The sequence below is a fragment of the Typopeltis vanoorti genome, chromosome 8 (assembly GCF_054136105.1).
Source record: "Typopeltis vanoorti isolate ZY-2024b chromosome 8, IOZ_Tvanoo_1.0, whole genome shotgun sequence".
Lineage (NCBI taxonomy): Eukaryota > Metazoa > Arthropoda > Arachnida > Uropygi > Thelyphonidae > Typopeltis > Typopeltis vanoorti.
Genome location: NC_143556.1, coordinates 23525575 through 23544457, shown reverse-complemented (window position 1 = coordinate 23544457; position 18883 = coordinate 23525575). Strand labels below are relative to the sequence as shown.

At 36.5% G+C, this 18883-nt stretch overlaps 1 protein-coding gene across 2 annotated transcripts in view; it reads right to left on the bottom strand.

Annotated features, from left to right (window-relative positions):
* Positions 1-18883, bottom strand: part of LOC150103850 (carnitine O-acetyltransferase-like) — a 187441-nt gene that overhangs the window by 58258 nt on the left and 110300 nt on the right. The gene's annotated exons all lie outside the window — the stretch shown is intronic.

The window sequence follows — 18883 nt, the reverse complement described above, 5'->3', positions numbered from 1 at the left end:
TAGTCAAGCTTTACTATTAACAATGTGGTAACGCTAATGCCATGGTTCAAGAATTCAGCATTTGAAGGATAGGAGAAAAGGTTCAATGACAATAACAAATCTTAGAAAAATGATTTTTGAAAGTAGCAGATCTTTAGCAGTGAGACCAGGACGAGGGCACAAACAGATTATTCCTCAACAAATTGATGAAGTTGCAACTGCCATCACAAGGGCCAGCAGTGCATGGATAATATCAAGGCAACTGGACATGCCATATTCAACTGTGTGGAAAATCCTGTGTCAAATGCTGAGGTTTTATCCCTACAAGAGCTCTCACACTCAAGCTTTGCTTCATGGTGATATGAAAACTCAACTGCAGTTTGTCATGATGTTCTTAGCTCAAATGGAGGTGGATGATGCATGGTCATGAAACTGAATGGTAGTGTTAACTCACACAATTGCCTTCTTTGGGCTGCAAATAATCCTCATGTGTTCCATCAGACCCCTTTACACTCACTGAAAATCACAGTACAGTGGTTTCACTGCACTGTTTATTATCGGTCCATACTTTTTCAAAGAACTTTGCCTGACAGGACCAGTGACTTGTACTGTCTCTGCTGTTAAGTATCAAGAGAAGCTATAAAGCTTTATTGTTCTGCAACTGCAGCAGCAAAGATGCCTTGACTCTACCATATTCATGCAGGATGGAGAACCACCTCACATTGGACTGTCGGTACAGCAAATGTTATGAAAGACTTCACTGAATGCAGAGTGATTAGTCATGCATTTCTCACAGCATGGCCACTTCGTTTGCCTGATTTCAATCCCATCCCTGTGACTTTTGGTTGTGGGGGCCATCTGAAATGCATGGTGTATGAAGGGCATGTTCCTGATTTAGCAACCTTGAAAGACAGAATAATGCAGCATGTGAGGCAAATCAAAGCAGATCTGTTGCATTATGCTAAAGAAAATGCCATTCATGGAATGCAGTTCTTAGAACATCTGAAAGGAGGGCATATTGAATCACATTAGTAAGTTATACAAACACAAAAACTGATTTGTCGTATCTCTTCTAGCCATTACTGTTTAATTAATCCCAAACCATGAAATTATAGTGCCAAATGTCTCCTGGTGGCAGAATGCTGTATTATTTTTTATCTTCTGTAAATCAAAACCCCATGTTCCAGAGTGAACTTTCACCAAGTTTAGTCGAATTTCATTCAATACATTTTTTGTTACAGGGCTCTGAACATTTCTCTTTAATTCTAGCAGCTCCATACATAACTTTACATTGCTACATATTAAACTGACATCCATTTTCTTTTGCCTATACTGACAGTCTATTTAAATCATCCTGCAAGCTCTCCACATCACCTTGATTCACTATTGCTCTACCTAATTCTGTATCATCAACAAACAACTGCATATTTCCTATATCATTTATGTACAAATTGAACAGTAGTGGTCCTAACACTGAACGTTGCAGCACAAGTCACCAGCTTTTGCCTGAATTCTATTCCTCTCTGAACCATTTTCTGATATCTGTCCAGCAGCCACCCTGTTTTCGACATAAACAGTGTCATATATATATCCTCATTTTTTTCTCATTTGCGTAATAGAAGTCCATGTGGTATTTGGTCAAATGCCTTTGCAAAATCCAGCAGAATCATCCTATAGCCATTTCCTTTATCCAACTTAGTTGTCACTATTATAAAAAGTTTGTAAATTACTAAAGCATGAATGCACCTTCACAAAGCCATGCTGTCCCTGAAAGTATCGTATTCTTATCCATCCATTCTTGAATTCTCTTTTTTCACCAATTTTTCTAGTACTTTTACCACCACTCATGAGATACTGATTGATCTATAATTTACTACTGAAGTCTTAGAACCTCCCTTATGTAAGGGAACTATTTTGTCTTTTATCCACTTCCTTGGAATTCTACCAGAGCTGAGACTTAAACAGCCTAGTTAGAGGCAGTGCCAGTTCCCTTGCACATTCTCCTAAAACACGAGCTGGTATCCCATTAATCCCACAGTTGCATTTACACTGAGATTCTGCAATATCCTAAGAACCTCCAAGCTCATCTGCCTCTGTTTTCACATTGGTCCATCACCTATGTCACAGCTTTAATTAATCTCACTTTGATGATGTATGCTTGCCAAGTGGTCACTCAGTAACTCAATTTTATTTGCTTCTGTCACCTTGTTACCATCAGCACTCATTAAGGTTATTCTTCCATAGTCATTCTTCCTTGTTGGAAGTTTATTATGCACTTGGTTAGACTAGGGGTGCTTAAGGGTCAAAGCTGTATAACTGAGAGGAGACCTCCACATAGCCTTTAAAGGAATGCGGAGAACCGACCAGGGCTTCTGACCTAATGTCCAATCCTCACCTTCTCATGGTGCACCCTGTTGGGTATCTACTTTGATACTGAACGAACGAGGATGGACTGGCAATTTGGGATTTAGCCGACCAAATTGTATTCTTATTGGTTAAACCAAAATAAAAAATGATGGTACAACATGACAAAATTTCATGCCGGATGGGGCGTCGCCTGGTTAAACAAGGCCCCCGTTGTTTTCGCCAGGGAACCAGGGCGAACAGCGAAAAGTCAGCTACTGGAACAAATCTGAAAACAAACCCCAACTCAACATCACCAGAGTTAAAGATCGGTACTATCAACGTAAGAAGCCTGAATGGCAAAGAAATGGAGCTAGCTCAGGAATTAGATAAGTACCAGATCGACATAATAGGGGTGAACTGAAACAAAAAAGACCAAAACTGGTGAGATCTTTCTGAGCAATAAATACAAAATGTTATATTCAGGCAATAACAATCAAGGAAAAGAAGGAGTAGCCATAGTATTCAACACAAAATACGAGGCTAATCTTCTTGAATGGCAGTCAGTCTCAAGTAGAGTAATGTGGGCAAATATGAGAATGGGGAACTGGACAATGAGACTTATTTGTGCCTATGGTCCCACAGAAGGTTCTACTAAGGTAGAAGTGGAGGAATTTTTTGAGGCTTTAGAAAAAGCAACTGACACAATGAAAAAGGAAAAGTTGGTCCTTGTTGGGGATCTAAATAGTAGAGTAGGAAATGATTGTGAGACATACAAAAATATTTTGGGAAAATTTGGAGAAAAGAGCAAAGCTAATAATAATGGCAAATATCTGTTGGATTTCTGCTCAGGACATGGACTGGTTATTACTAACACCATGTTCCAACATAAAAATGTGCACAAATTCACATGGAGAGAAGAGGCTAGGAATAAGAAAAGTCTCACTGACTATGTTATTGTTGATAGTGATGTTTTCTCCCTGGTGCAGGACACCAGAGTGTACAGAGGATTTGAAATTGGAAGTGATCACTATTTAGTCTTGAGCAGGATAAAATTGAATTTCATATTGAAAAGTATAACATGTAAGAAAGTTTTAAAGCGAATAAAAGTTGAGCAGCTCTCAGATGTAAACTGTAGACTAAAATACAGAAATATTATTGAAAAGAAAATGAAAGAGTTTGAGAACAGGAATCAAACCTTGGAGATTCAGTGGCAAACGCTGGAGGAAACATTGATTGATTCTGCCAGAGAGGCATGTGGTGAGGTTGTGTGCAAAGATAAAAAAATCAGAACTCCCTGGTGGACACAGGAAGTTAAAGAGGCAGTGAAGGAAAAGAAGAAAGCATATCAAAAGTTCCTGGCAAATAAGTCAGCTTTTACTCTTACAGAATACAGAGACAAATGTAAGAAAGCTAAACAGTGTGTAAAACTAGCTAAACAAAAGTCATGGGAGGACTTTGGCAAGAATATAGAAAATAAATATCAAGAAGGTGGCAAAATATTCTGGAGGTTGTTGAAGAAGCTTAGGAATGGAGGAAAGAGTGCTTAAAAGGAATTAGAGATGATAAAGGTGAAATGAAAACAGGAGAAAAAGATATCCTTGAAGTATGGAGTAATTACTTTGAAAAACTGCTAAATGAAACAAGCAGTGATGACAGCACAGTGATAAAAAACACTGACCAGGCATGCAGTCAGGAATACATATCCATACTTGAAGTAGAAAAAGCCATCAAAGGCTTGAAATGTGGAAAGGCAGCAGGAGTAGATGATATTCGACCAGAAATGCTGAAGTATGGTGGTATAAGAGTCTTACAGTGGCTGCACTGCATAGTTCAGAAAGCCTGGACAGAGGGACGAATTCCCGATGATTGGAGGAGAGCTGTCATAGTACCCATATATAAAAAGGGAAATAAAACTGAATGTGAGAATTACAGAGGTATTTCCCTACTGAGTGTTCCTGGCAAGATCTATGCAAGTATACTTGAGAAACGGTTGAGAAGAATTGTGGAAGAAAAGCTTGGTGAAGAACAAGCTGGATTCAGGCCAAATAGAGGCTGTCAGGATCAGATCTTCACTTTACGACAAATAGTCGAGAAAGCATGGGAATATAACAAAGATCTGTATTTAAGTTTTGTCGATTTGGAAAAGGCATATGACAAGGTGCCAAGAGAGAAGCTATTCAATACGCTGCAGTTATATGGTGTCAATGGGGCATTATATCAAGCAATACTTAGTCTTTATTTGAGTTGTGAGTCAGCAGTTAGAATTGAAGGAAGTACAGGAAGATGGTTTAATGTTAAATCTGGTGTGAGACAAGGATGTACATTATCCCCTCTGTTATTCATTATCTATATGGATCACATTATGAAGGAATGTGGTATTAAACCTGATATCAAAATTGGAGATGTTAATGTCAGCTCTTTGCTTTATGCGGATGATGTTATACTTCTAAATAAATCCGCTACAAGTCTGCAAGATTCTCTGACTAAATTGAATGGCTGTTGTAATAGATATGGTATGAAAATCAGCAATAAAAAAACAAAGACAATGAAAATAGGCAGAATCATTGAAAATGTCAACTGTGTTGTGAATGGAGAACCTGTGGAACAAGTAAAACATTTCAGCTACTTAGGCACAATTTTACTGAAGATGGTAAACTAAATATAGAAATAGACAACAGAATCAGCAAAGCTGGTATCGTGGGAAGTCAATTGAATAAATTCATATGGAATAAGAAAGAAATTAGTCGGAACACTAAATTAGCTGTATACAAGACTGTGTTCAAACCAATTTTAACTTATGGATCTGAGAGCTGGGTCAGAAGTAAAACACTTGACCAAAGACTAGAGACCGCAGATATGAGAGTCCTGAGAAAGATTAGAGGCGTGAACAGATGGCATCAATGGCAATATCATATTAAAAATGAGGATATTAGGAAAGAACTTGACATTGTCAGCATCCAGGAATGCGTTAGCAGAGCTAATCTCAGATGGTATGGTCACTTAAATAGAATGGGAGAGGAAAGATTAGCAAAACAAGTGTTCTCTGCCAGGTTGGCAGGAAAACGACCCAGAGGAAGACCAAGATATAGGTGGATTGATACGGTACAAAGTGCCTTAGACGATAGAAATATAAGATCTGATAATGTTGGAGTCTTGACAAGTAACAGACTGATTTGGAGGAAAATTGTAGATAGGAAGTTAGTAATGATGTAATTTTTTCATGTAGTACTGTCATATCCTGTACACCCCTTGAGGGTACATGGCAGGAATTTGATGATGATGATGATGATGATGATGATTGGTTAGACTATAATAAATTTAGTTTAATCCTTTATCCAAGTGTGAGCAAACAAAGTTTGCACCTGAAAATATCTTCAGGACTGAGGCAAGGTGATGCATCTGTTGGCAACTCGTAGCAAAGGTGGAATAAGCTCTCATCACTCCTCGTCTCAGCATCTCCCACCATGCAAAGCACCTTGCCTCAGTCCTGAAGATATTTTCAGGTGCAAACTTTGTTTGCTCACACTTGGATAAAGGATTAAACTAAATTTATTATAGTCTAACCAAGTGCAAAATAAACTTCCAACATCTTTCTCTAAATCCAGAGTAATTTAATAATAAGGTGGTACACCAGTTGGCAACTCGTATAGGTAAATATGACCTCTCCATTGCTTCTGCCTTAGTGTCACCACTTCTGGGTCTGCCTCCCACTGATGAGACCTCAATAAAGGTCAAAACTGGTCTGGATAGTGGCCCTTCCCTTAATGCATAGCATTATATATGTCTACAAGGAGATGTGCTTTGCATGGTGAGAGATGCTGAGACAAGAAGTGATGAGAGCTTGGTTCACCTTTGCTACGAGTTGCCAACAGATGCACCACCTTACCTCAGTCCTGAAGATATTTTCAGGCGCAAACTTTATTTGCTCACACTTGGATAAAGGATTAAACTAAATTTATTATATTCTTCCTTGTATTTAGCAAATAGTGAAACTAGCCAAGCAGGCCAATTGCCTTTGGCCTGCTTGGCTAGTTTCTTCTAGTAATCTGATTTTGCCTTCCTTACCATATTGGTAACCTTTCTTGGCTGACCCTTGTACTGCTCATGAGCTTGCTGGTTACCTTTCTCATTACATACCCTCCACAGCATTTTCTTTTTCTGAGGCTCATGCTTAATGATATTATTCATCGATCTAACTCCTACCTGATTAACCCTCCTTACCTTATGTATACAATTTAATATAGCTTCCTCTAGATGCATGATAATATCCTTCTCTTGCAGGGTTTTATGCCATGGCACAGCTTCAAGCTTCCGACTAAGCTTGTCATAAATACCTGTTTTGTAGTTTCACATATACCCCTTCTTGACAGAATATTACTCCTTTTTTACAATCTCCCACATCAAGACCAAATTAGTATTCCAGGAAGGAATACTAATTTGAGGATGCATGGCTTCCAGATCATTCCTGGAATCCCTTGGCCCATTTAGTTCTGATCTCACACTAGACCATTTCAAATGAACACCCACCCTTTCACCTATCTGCTATTCTTTTTGGCTGTAATTCATGTGCTATCATCAGCAGTATCCCTCCCTTCTCCACCCTATCTTTTCTGAAAATATTAAACCCTTCCTTGTAACTACATCATCTGCTGTTAGCCATGTCTCACCATGCATATAACCTTTGGTGAAGTTGCACTAACCAATGCTAAAAACTCAAAAAACTCCTCCCACTTGTTCTTAATACTTCTGGGATTAGTATATAGAAATTGCAGCATCTCTTTAGGCCCCAACAATCTTTACTTCCTGAACTGACTCCCCTATTCAATATTTTTCCTTAAGAGATTACGACCCACCCTTCTCGGTCCTTCTCACACTCACTCATCTTGGGTGTCTTCACACACAATCTCCTCCTGCATCCACCCTAATTGCCTAAGTTTTCTTGAATTTGCGATTCAGAATGCTGGGTGAAAAAAGCTTTCTCCAGATAATGCAGCCACATCTTGTATAGTGATTTCATTCACTGTCATTACAACTAATTATGGAGATGTTTTTGATCTATTTTTAAAATTATATATAATACATAATTCTGTATCATTCTAAATCATGTCTAATTTTAACCCAAAACTGAAATGACTTGACACATTTTATTAATACTGTCATATACCAAATTTCATTAAAATCTATCTAGCTAAAGTACAGTTTTTATATGCTTTATTATGGATTAAAAAAATGAAACTATAATCAATTCTTATAACAGAAAACTTAGAGAAATATAGTGAAATTTAGAAAAAAATATAGTGAAAGTCACTGCAATTTCACTATTATTTGATAATTTATTATTATTCATTCTTAACTGAATTTTTTTTATGTTAATTGATAATTATGTTCTGGTAGATAGACTATATGCTGGTTATATGTAGACTATATGTAGATTATATGTTGGTTACTCATAACTATTCATTTTCAGGAAATTAGTATAGTAAAATATTAATTACAATAACTTTAATTAATACTTTCCTACATTTCAACAACATTACATTGTTATCATCAGCGATCAATGATATGTGCATGCTGGCACTAACACCGAGCAAATGAGGCTGAAGAAAAGTAAACCAAAGCCGGGCTTAGGATCCTAAATGGCACCCCCCCCCCTAGTTGGCTAGATTGGGTGGTCTTGACCATTGAGCTGAAGATCTGAGAATGAGTGTACAGGTTGATGCATTCACCAGCACTCATACCATTCCCCATCCCAACAATATGGGATTATAAGATCCTATATAACAAGGCAAAATTAATCAGTTCTGATAACAGTGCCATAACTACTGAACTTGACCATATTCTCAACACTTTCTTAGCCAATGGCTAAAATCCTCCCCAAAAATATTACAACCCTGTAACTGTGATCCCCCCCCCCCCCCTTCAGAGCAGAGATTACTCAAGATCTATCACCATTCCATATATCCAGGGCACATCCAAAAAATTAACACAAATCCTAAGGAAATATAACAACTTACAGACCACATAAAAAGTTGGCATCCCTTATCTGCTCCACCAAAGACCAGCCACATTCCCTAGACCTACCAGATGTCTACTAGGTTCCTTGCAGTTGCAAGCTGTCCTACTACGGTCAAACAGGCAGTACAGCCAATATTGAAAGTTCTAAATTCAAGAACTACATCCAGTTCTATCATTATAGACACTCAGGACTTGCTGACCATGCTCTGGACACCCTACATAGGGTACACTGGAAGAAGGCCATTGACACTGCAGCAAATACAAATATGAGAGGCTATTCCTTAAATCTGCCTCAGTCCTGAAGAACCTTCCAAATCTCAACAAATCTGGGTGAATGAGACTGCCCTAAATATGGAAGCACTCATCCTCAGATCTTCAGCCCAATGGCTACCCAATTTAGTACACTAGAGGGCACCATTTAGGACTAAGCCTGACTTTGGTTGCCTATCTTCAGCTTCATTTGCTGTGTTAGTGCCTGCATGCACATATGATTGTTTATGTGATCCCTGATGTTGGCAATGTAATGCTGTGAAATATAGGAAAGTATTAATTAAAGTTATTATAATTAATATTTAATAGCCATTGTTATTTCCTGAAAAATAATAGTTATGATAATGTTCTGAATCTCAGTCATGGAGAGACCTTGGAAAGAATATAGAAAATATATATCAAGAAGGTAGCAACATGTTCTGGAAAATATCTAAAAATTTTAGAAATAAAGGAGAGTGTACAATAAAAGGAATCAGAGGTGAAAAAGATAACATGAAAATCAAAACTGAAGATATTCTGGATATCTGGAGAAATTACTTTGAAAGATTGCTAAATAAACAATAAGTGACATAACAATCATAGAAAATATTTCAGAGGAATGCAAGTACTCAGGAGTGCATATTAATACTTGAGGTAGAAAAACCACCCATGTGGTAAAAGTGGAAAGCACACAAATGAGGTGACATTCGACCAGAAATGGTCAAATAAGGAGATATAAAAAGTCTTACAGCAGTTACACTGCATAATTCAGAAGCCCCTGGTGAAAGTGGAATTCCAGATGACGAGCAGAGTAGTCATACTTCTTACCTATAAGAGAAACAAAACAGAATATGAAAATGAGGTGCAGACAAAATACTTGGAGGAGAACCAGCTGGGTTTAGCCCACACAGAGGATGAGATTTCCACTTTATGACAAACTACTGAGAAATTAGAAGAATACAACAATGATCTGTTTTCTTAAGTTTTGTATATTTGGAAAAAGCACATCAAGTACCAAGAGTGAAGTTTGTTCTTTTAAGGTTACACACAGTGGTCAGCATTCATAGTGAAGAATTTATGGAGACAACACACGTGTTAGAATAATTACTTTACTTAACATTAGGAAAGTAACATTCAACATTTCAACCTTTGTATTGAGGTCATCATCAGGAAAAATACATTGTATAAAATACAAGCTACATAACACTGCACTATACAAAATTAAGTAGTGTTCTATCTATTTTTTCTGAAATGCCCCTAATGTAAGGTATGGCTGAGGTATGGCAAAACATTAAATACATTCCTAAGCCACCTGAACAAACAACACAAACATGTCCAATTTACCATCGAAATTGAAAACAACAACAACTCTCTTCCTTTTCTAGACACACGTCTTCCCTCAGGCTGTCTCTTCTTCACAGTCTACCACAAACCTACACACACAAGCCAATACATACATAAAAATTCATACCACCATCCAATAAAAACTAGGAGACATCAGCACCCTCAAACACAGAGCCCTAACAATTTGCTCCAATGAACAAACTCTGAACCAAGAATTTGAAATCATTAACCAAACATTTGTAAAAAATGGCTATAATAAAAAATAGTTCACAAGATCCTCCATAAAAATGCACTAAAAACAGAAAATTACAAGCATGCCATAGCCATATTACCCTACGTTAGGGGCATTTCAGAAAAAATAGATAGAACACTACTTAAATACAACATTAAGACTACCTTCAAACCCCCCAACAAAATTAAGAAATTTACTTAGTGGTAATGTCCTAACCACTAGATGTTACAGCTCTTCATAAAAGTGGAAATAGTGTGCACCCTTCTCTTACAACTGATTTTACATCAAACTACCTTCCTGTATTTATTTCAATTGTAACCTGACCTATAACAACTTTTCTCTGGGCACCTTGTTGTATGCCTTTTCTAGATCTAAAAAACTAAGTACAGATTCTTGTTATATTAACATGATTTTTCAACCATTTGTCTTAAAGTGAAAATCTGATCTTATCAATCTCTATTTAGCCCGAACCCAGCTTTTCCAAGTTTCTGTTCTGCTATTTTTCTTAACCTCTTCTCAAGTATTCTTCCATAAATCTGTGCAGAGTGCTCTCTAATGGAACACCAAGTAGAAAAATTTCTCTGTAATTCTCATATTCTATTTTCTTCCCCTTTTTTATTGATGGGAACTAAGAGAACTCTACTCCAATCATCTGAAATTCAGCCTTCCTAGCAGGCAGTATAACCACTGCAAAACTTTTATACTTCCATATTTGTTCATTTCTGGTCAAATAGCATTTACTCTTGCTGCCTTTTCAGACTTTTCACAGCTTTTCTATCTCAAGGATTAATATGTACTACTGTTTGCATTCCTCTTGAATATTTTCTACTACTCTTCCATTACTGCTTATTCATTTCAAAATAATTACTCCAGACATCCAAAATATCTTTATCTTAACTTTTCGTGTTACCTTTTGTTGTCTCTGATTCCTTTTCACAGTACTCTTTCCTTTATTTCTAAGTTTTTTCAATAGTCTAAAGAACATTTTGCCACCTTACTGATATTTATCTTCTATATTCTTATCAAAGTCTTTCCACAAAAGTCTTTTGTTCTAGCTGCTTTTACATGCAGCTTAGATTTCTTATATTCTTCTCTGAATTCTTCTAGGGCATCTTTCAACTTATTTGTTAGGACCTTTGGCATGCTTCCATCTTTTCCAGGACTACTTTCTGAACCTCTGGTATCCCCATGGTGTTGTTATTTTTCTGTCCTTGCAGACAACTTCACTACATACTTTTATAGCTGAATCAACATTTTGTTCAGAGGTTGCCAATGAAACTGCAAGGTTCAGTTCTTGTTTTCAAACTGTTTCATTATTTTCTTCAATAATGCTTGTATAGCTGAGTCTATAGTTCACCTATAAAAGGTGTGCAACCTTAATTCTTTTTAAAACTTTCTAGCATATTGTTCTTTCAATGTAATATTCATTTTTTATTTGCTTAGAACTAAGTGATAATCGTTTCCGATTTGAAATCCTCTATATATTCTTGCATCTTGAGCCAGCATGAAGGTAACATTATCAACAATAACATAGGCAGTGAGACTTTTCATATTGCTTGTGCCTTCTCTCCATGTGAACTTGTACACTTTTTTATGTTAAAACATGATGTTGGTAATGACTGATCTATATCCTGAAAAGAAGTCTAGCAGATACTTCCCATTATTAGCCTTGTCCTTTTTTTCCAAATTTCTCAAAACATTTCTGTATGACTGGGATTCATTTCCTACCCTGCTATTTAGATCTCTAGCAACAACTAGCTTTACCATTTTCTTTATGTTAGCTGCTTTCTCTAATGACTACATGAGAAAAGCACTTCTTCCTTAGGAAAGCCTTCTGTGGAACCATAGGTGAAAATAAGTTTCACTGTAAATTTTCCCCACATTAAATTTTGTCCACATAATCTGTTTGAAAGTGGGTTCCACTCAAAATGTTTATCTTGATGTTTGGTATTGAATGCTATCACTACTTCTTCTTCCTTTCCCTGTTCATTATTGCCTGAATATAACATATGGTATTTACTATATAGTGGGATTTTACCTGTTTTAGTATTCTTTCTCTCATAAACACAAAAAGTATGGTCCATGTGATACTTTTCAAGTTCTTCTGCAAATTTGATTTCCTGAAAAATGACGTGCCTTATATTAATGGTTCCTATCTTCTATTCTTCTGATACTGTGTTTGTTCCAGCAAGTGAATTTTCACTGTTTGCCCTGCCCTGACAAAAATAGCAGAGCCACAGAAGACATGAAATCTCATTGTTATACTATTATTTTATTTCTGGTTTAAGCTAATAGAGCATAATGAGAAGATTTTGGTAAGAATGTAGAAAATGAATATCAGGAAGGTGGCAAAATATTCTGGAGGCCATTGAAAATGCTTAGGAATAAAGGAAAATGTACTGTAAAAGGAATCAGAGATGATAGAGGTAACATTAAAATCAAAGTTAATGATATTCTAGATGTCTGGGGGTAATTACTTTGAAAGACTGCTAAATGAAACAAGGAGTGACAGCACAATGGTACTATCAACATAAGAAACATCAATGGAAAATAAATGGAACCAGCAGAAGAATTGGATAAGTACCAGATCAACATGATTGGTGTTACTGAAAGAAAGAAGACAAAAACAGGTGAGATCTTTCTAGGCAACAAAATACAAAATGGTATATTCAGGAAATAACAATCAGGAAAGAATTAGCAGCTAATTAGTAGAGGGATGTGGGCCAATATCAGAATAGGGAACTGGACAATGAGATTAATTTGTGCTTATAGTCCCACAGAAATTCTAATAAGGAAGATGTGGAGGAATTTTTTGAGCCATTAGAGAGGGGGCAGCTGGCTCAATGAAAAAGGAAAAGTTGGTCATTGTTGAAGAGCTAAACACCAGAACAGGAAATGATTACCAGACATATAGAAATATTTTGGGAAATTTGGAGAAAAGTGCAAAGTTCATAATAACAGTAAATGCCTGCTGGATTTCCATTCAGGATATGGATTAGTTATTACTAACACCATGTTTAATGTTGGTGTTATTACTAACACCAACATAAAAATGTGCACAAATTCACATGGAGAGAAGATGCAAGAAACAAGAAAAGTTTCTTCACTGGTTCAGGAGACAGGAGTATATAGAGGATTTGGAATAGGAAGTGATCACTATTTAGTTTTGAGTAGAATAAAATTTCATATTGAAAAAAAGAGTGTGTAAGAAAGTTTTAAATGAATCCAGGTTTAGCAGCTTGCAGAGGTTAACAATAGACTCATATACACAAACCTCATTGAAGAAAAAATGAAAGAATTTTGAAAACAAGAACCAAACCTTGGAGATTCAAGGGCAAATCCTTAAAAAAAAAAATTGACTGATTTATTCAGGGCCAGGGAGGCATGTGATGAGGTGATCTGTTGTTAAGGATAGAAAAATCAGAACTCCATGGTAGACTCAGGAGGTTAAAGAGGCAGTGAAGCAAAAGAAGAATGCATATGAAAAGTTACTGGGAAGTAAGTGAGCTTGTGCTCTTAGAAAATACAGAGAAAAATGTAAGACATGAAGCACTGTGTAAAATAATTAACAAAAAAGTCATCAGAAGACTTTGGTAAGAATAGAAAATAAACTGGACAAGAGGGAATCCTTGGAGCTGAGAATGATGTTCGCAAGGGGATAAGGGCTAGATTTGTCGCTCATAGAGTCATGCATGGCCTGGACAGAGGCATGAATTCTGGATGAGAGGTATTTCTCTACTGAGTGTACTTGTTAAGATTTAAGCAAGTATACTCGAGAAAAGGTTAAGAAGGATTGTGGAAGAAAAGCTTGGTGAAGAACAAGCTGGATTCAGGCCAAATAGAAGCTGTCAGGATCAGATTTTCACTTTACAACAAATAGTTGAGAAATCATAGGAATATAACAATGATCTATATTTAAGTTTTGTAGATCTGGAAAAGGCATATGACAAGGTGCCAAGAGAAAAGCTATTCAAAACACTACATTTGTATGGCGTCAATGGAACACTATATCAAGCAATATTTAGTCTTTATTTGAGTTGTAAGTCAGCAGTTAGAATTGTAGAAAGTACAGGAAGATGGTTTAATGTTAAATCTGGTGTCAGACAAGAAAGTACACTATCCCTTCTGTTGTTCGTTATCTATATGGATCATTTTATGAAGGAAAGTGGTATTAAATCTGATATCAAAATTGGAGATGTTAATTTCAGCACTTTGCTTTACGTGGCTGTTGTTCATCATCATCAAATTCCTGCCATGTACCCTCAAGAGGTGTACAGGATATAATAGTACTACATGAAAAAAATTACATCATTACTAACTGCCTATCTACAATTTTCCTCCAAATCAGTCTGTTACTTGTCAAGACTCCAACATTATCAGATCTTATATTTCTATCATCTAAGGCACTTTGTACCGTATCAATCCACCTATATCTTGGTCTTCCTCTGGGTCGTTTTGCTGCAAACTGGCAGAGAACACTTGTTTTGCTAATCTTTCTTCACCCATTCTGTTTGAATGGGTGAAGAAAGTGACCATATCACCTGAGATTAGCTCTGCTAATGCATTCCTGGATGTTGACAATGTCAAGTTCTTTCTTAATATCCTCATTTTTAATATGATATTGCCATTGATGCCATCTGTTCACGCCTATAATCTTTCTCAGGACTCTCATATCTGCGATCTCTAGTCTTTGGTCAAGTGTTTTACTTCTGACCCAGCTCTCAGATCCATAAGTTAAAACTGGTTTGAACACTGTCTTTATACAACAAATTTAGTGTTCCGACTAATTTCTCCGTTATTCCATATGAATTTATTCAATTGACTTCCTGCCATACCAGCTTTGTTGATTCTGTTGTCTATTTCTATATTTAATTTACCATCTTCAGTAAAAATCGTGACTAAGTAGCTGAAATGTTTCACTTGTTCCCCAGGTTCTCCATTCACAACACAGTTGACATTTTCAATGATTTTACCTATTTTCATTGTCTTTGTCTTTTTATTGCTGACCTTCATACCATATCTATTACAACAGCTATTCAATTTAGTCAGAGAATCTTGCAAACTTGTAGCAGATTTATTTAGAAGTATAACATCATCCGCATAAAGCAAAGAGCTGACATTAACATCTCCAATTCTGATATCATGTTTAATACCACTTTCCTTCATAATGTGATCCATATATATAATGAATAACAGAGGGGATAATGTACATTCTTGTCTGACACCAGATTTAACATTAAACCATCTTCCTGTACTCCCTTCAATTCTAACTGCTGACTTACAACTCAAATAAAGACTAAGTATTGCTTGATATAATGTCCCATTGACACCATATAACTGTAGTGTTTTGAATAGCTTCTTTTTTGGCACCTTGTCTTATGCCTTTTCCAGATCTACAAAATTTAAATACACATCTTTGTTATATTCCCATGATTTTTCAACTATCTGTCGTAAAGTGAAAATCTGATCATGACAACCTCTATTTGGCCTGAATCCAGCTTGTTCCTCACCAAGCTTGTCTTCCACAATCCTCCTAAACCGTTTCTCAAGTATACTTGCCAGGAACACTGAGTAGAGAAATACCTCTGCAATTCTCGCATTCAATTTTATTTCCCTTTTTATATATGAGTAGAATGAGAGCTCTACTCCAATCATCTGGAATTTGTCCTCTGTACAGGCCTTCTGAACTATGCAGTGCAGCCACTGTAAGACTTTTATACCTCCATACTTGAGCATTTCTGGTCGAATATCATCTACTCCTGCTGCCTTTCCACATTTCAGGCTTTTGATGGCTTTTTCTACTTCAAGTATGGATATGTATTCCTGACTGTATGCCTGTTGAGTGTTTTTTACCACTGTGCTGTCATCACTGCTTGTTTCATTTAGCAATTTTTCGAAGTAATTACTCCATACTTCAACGATATCTTTTTCTCCTGTTTTCATGTCACCTTTATCATCTCTAATTCCTTTTACAGCACTCTTTCCTCCATTTCTGAGCTTCTTCAACAACGTCGAGAATATCTTGCCACTTTCTTGATATTTATTTTCTATGTTCTTACAAAAGTATTCCCAGGACTTTTGTTTAGCCAGGTTTACAGAGTGTTTAGCTTTCTTACATTTGTCTCTGTATTCTATAAGAGCACAAGCTTACTTATTTGCCGGGAACTTTTGATATGCTTTCTTCTTTTCTTTTACTGCCTCTTTAACTTCTTGTGTCATGGAGTTCTGATTTTTCTATCCTTACAGACAACCTCACCACATGCCTCTGTGGCTGAATCAATCATGTTTTCTACAGGTTTTGCCACTGAATCTCCAAGGTTTGGTTCCTGTTCTCAAACTCTTTTGTTTTTTCTTCAATAATCTTGGTGTATTTTAGTCTACAGTTCGCATCTGAGAGCTGCTCAACTTTTATTCGCTTTAAAACTTTCTTACATGTTATTCTTTGATGATATTTCTGTCTTTTAAGGCACATATTACTGTATTATCAGTCCATCTATGTTTTCATTTTCCTCTGGGTCTTTCCTCTGCAAACCTCGCAAAGAACACTTGTTTTGCTAATCTTTCCTCTCCTATTCATTTTCAGGCGGTATGGTCACTTAAAAAGAATGGGAAAGAAAAGATGAGGAAAAGAAATGTTCTTTAACAGCTTTGCAGGATAAAGCCCCAGAAGAAGACTGATTAATATACTAAAAAAAGTGCCTTAAAATACAGAAATATAATATCTGATATTATTGGAGACTTAACAGATAACAGATTTATTTTGAAAAAAATTATTATTAAGTTAGTAATGGGGTAACTTTTTCATCTAGTACTATTCTAATTAACCTGTACATCCAGTGAGGATACATATCAGGAATTTGATGATGATGATGGCAATATAGAGAATGCAGATAATCACGAATATAATCATTTGTATGGCAATCACATAAGCCAACATACTACTATCCATACCAACAGCATTGCATCCTCAAAACACTTATTCACTGAACCAAGGCTATTTATTCAAATGAAACCCCTTGAAACTGAGCTCAGAGACCTTTGCATCACCTTTATAGCTAATGGCCAATATAAAATACTGCATAACCCTCCTACAACCAATATGCATGATCACAGCAAACTATTCCCATATCATACATTAAGGTTTCATCAGTAAAGATAGCTAAAGTTTTTTGAAAATCTCTGTACCACTTTCAATACCACTCATTCTGCTAGCTTCCTTCAGTTCTCCTAAAGATCAACTTCATGTTCTTGCATATCATGGAGTGTATAAAGTTCCTTATGGCTGCAGTTTGGCCTACTTTGGACAGACTCTTAAATCAGTTCTCATATACCTTGAAGAACACAAAAATTAAATCCGTAATCATCTGTATGGCAAGTCAGGACTAGCAGACCATGCTCTGGATACCTCTTCACATAAGATTAAATGGAGGAAGATGTTGGTATTAAAAAGAAGTCACCATAGCTCTGAGAGACTATTTTTAGAATCAGCATCTACTACAAAGCACTTTCCAAACCTCAACAAATATGGTTGCATTAATTTGCCAAACATCTGTGAGAGAGAGATTTCTGAGGCCAGAGATAGTCAATCGACTTCTCCAAATCATTGTGCACTTCGATTGGAAAATGCCTAAGTTCGATTCTCATCATGATGGGAGGAATCCTTATATGGACTTTTTCAATTGAAGGTGAGTTAGCCGATCTCATATGGAGGTAGTAGGATTTTTCTCCCAGAAACTCTGGTTTTTCATTCCGCATACAGAGAAATCGGCCCTTTAGAACACACATGCAATTTTCAGACAAAAAATACTAGCCGTGGTAGTGGTGGTGGGCAGTAGATGGTGCTGATGTTGTTGATTGGCAGTAGAGATTCGGTGTAATGGTGGAGATGGAGAGTTGTACAACAGGTGTCCACCTGGGATGAGTCTTCAGACTCCTTGGAGGTGTCACGAATGATAATAATAATAATAAATTACTGCCATAGAGAGCACTGTGTTAGCACATTAATTCTGTTTCAGTTATAATTTGAATTGTTTCTAATGATTAATTGAGTTCCTGTGTGTTTGTAACAGTCATAATTTGTGTCCTGAAGATGTAGGGTAAAAAAACCAGCAAAATATTAAAAGTTCAATAAATAATTTTTTTCTCTCTTGGTGTTGTTTACACCATGACACACTATTATAAATTAGTATATTCAGCCAAAGAAGCATATTTTGAAACTATTTGCAAAACACAGAAAAATAAGAATTATTGGTGGACCTGGAATTTAAAGAAACAATACAAGAAAAGAAAAAAAAATCACAAAGAAAATCCTGGCTAGTGAATTAATATGTATCCTTCCAGAATACAGAAAACAAAGGAAAGAAAGCTATGTGCAAGGACTTACACCACTAACAAACTAACAAAAAAGTATGGAATCAAAGGAGTGTCATGGGTTTGATTCCATTCCCGTTGCAGACGTGAGGAGCTTAGGATCTATCTCAGACATGGCCAAGTTAACTGGTATTTGGCATGGACTGCAGGGTTTTCTCCCCAGTTTATCTGGGGTTTTTCATCCAGCAAGCAGGCAAATTGACCTTAAGAACTCAACGCTTCTACAGACATAGGCCACACTGGGAGGCAAAGGGCTAACCACTTTATCCTTGTGTATGGTTGCAGTTAAATGAATAGAAAAACCTTGACACAGCAAGATAAAAGAGGGAAAAAGGAAGAAGAATATAC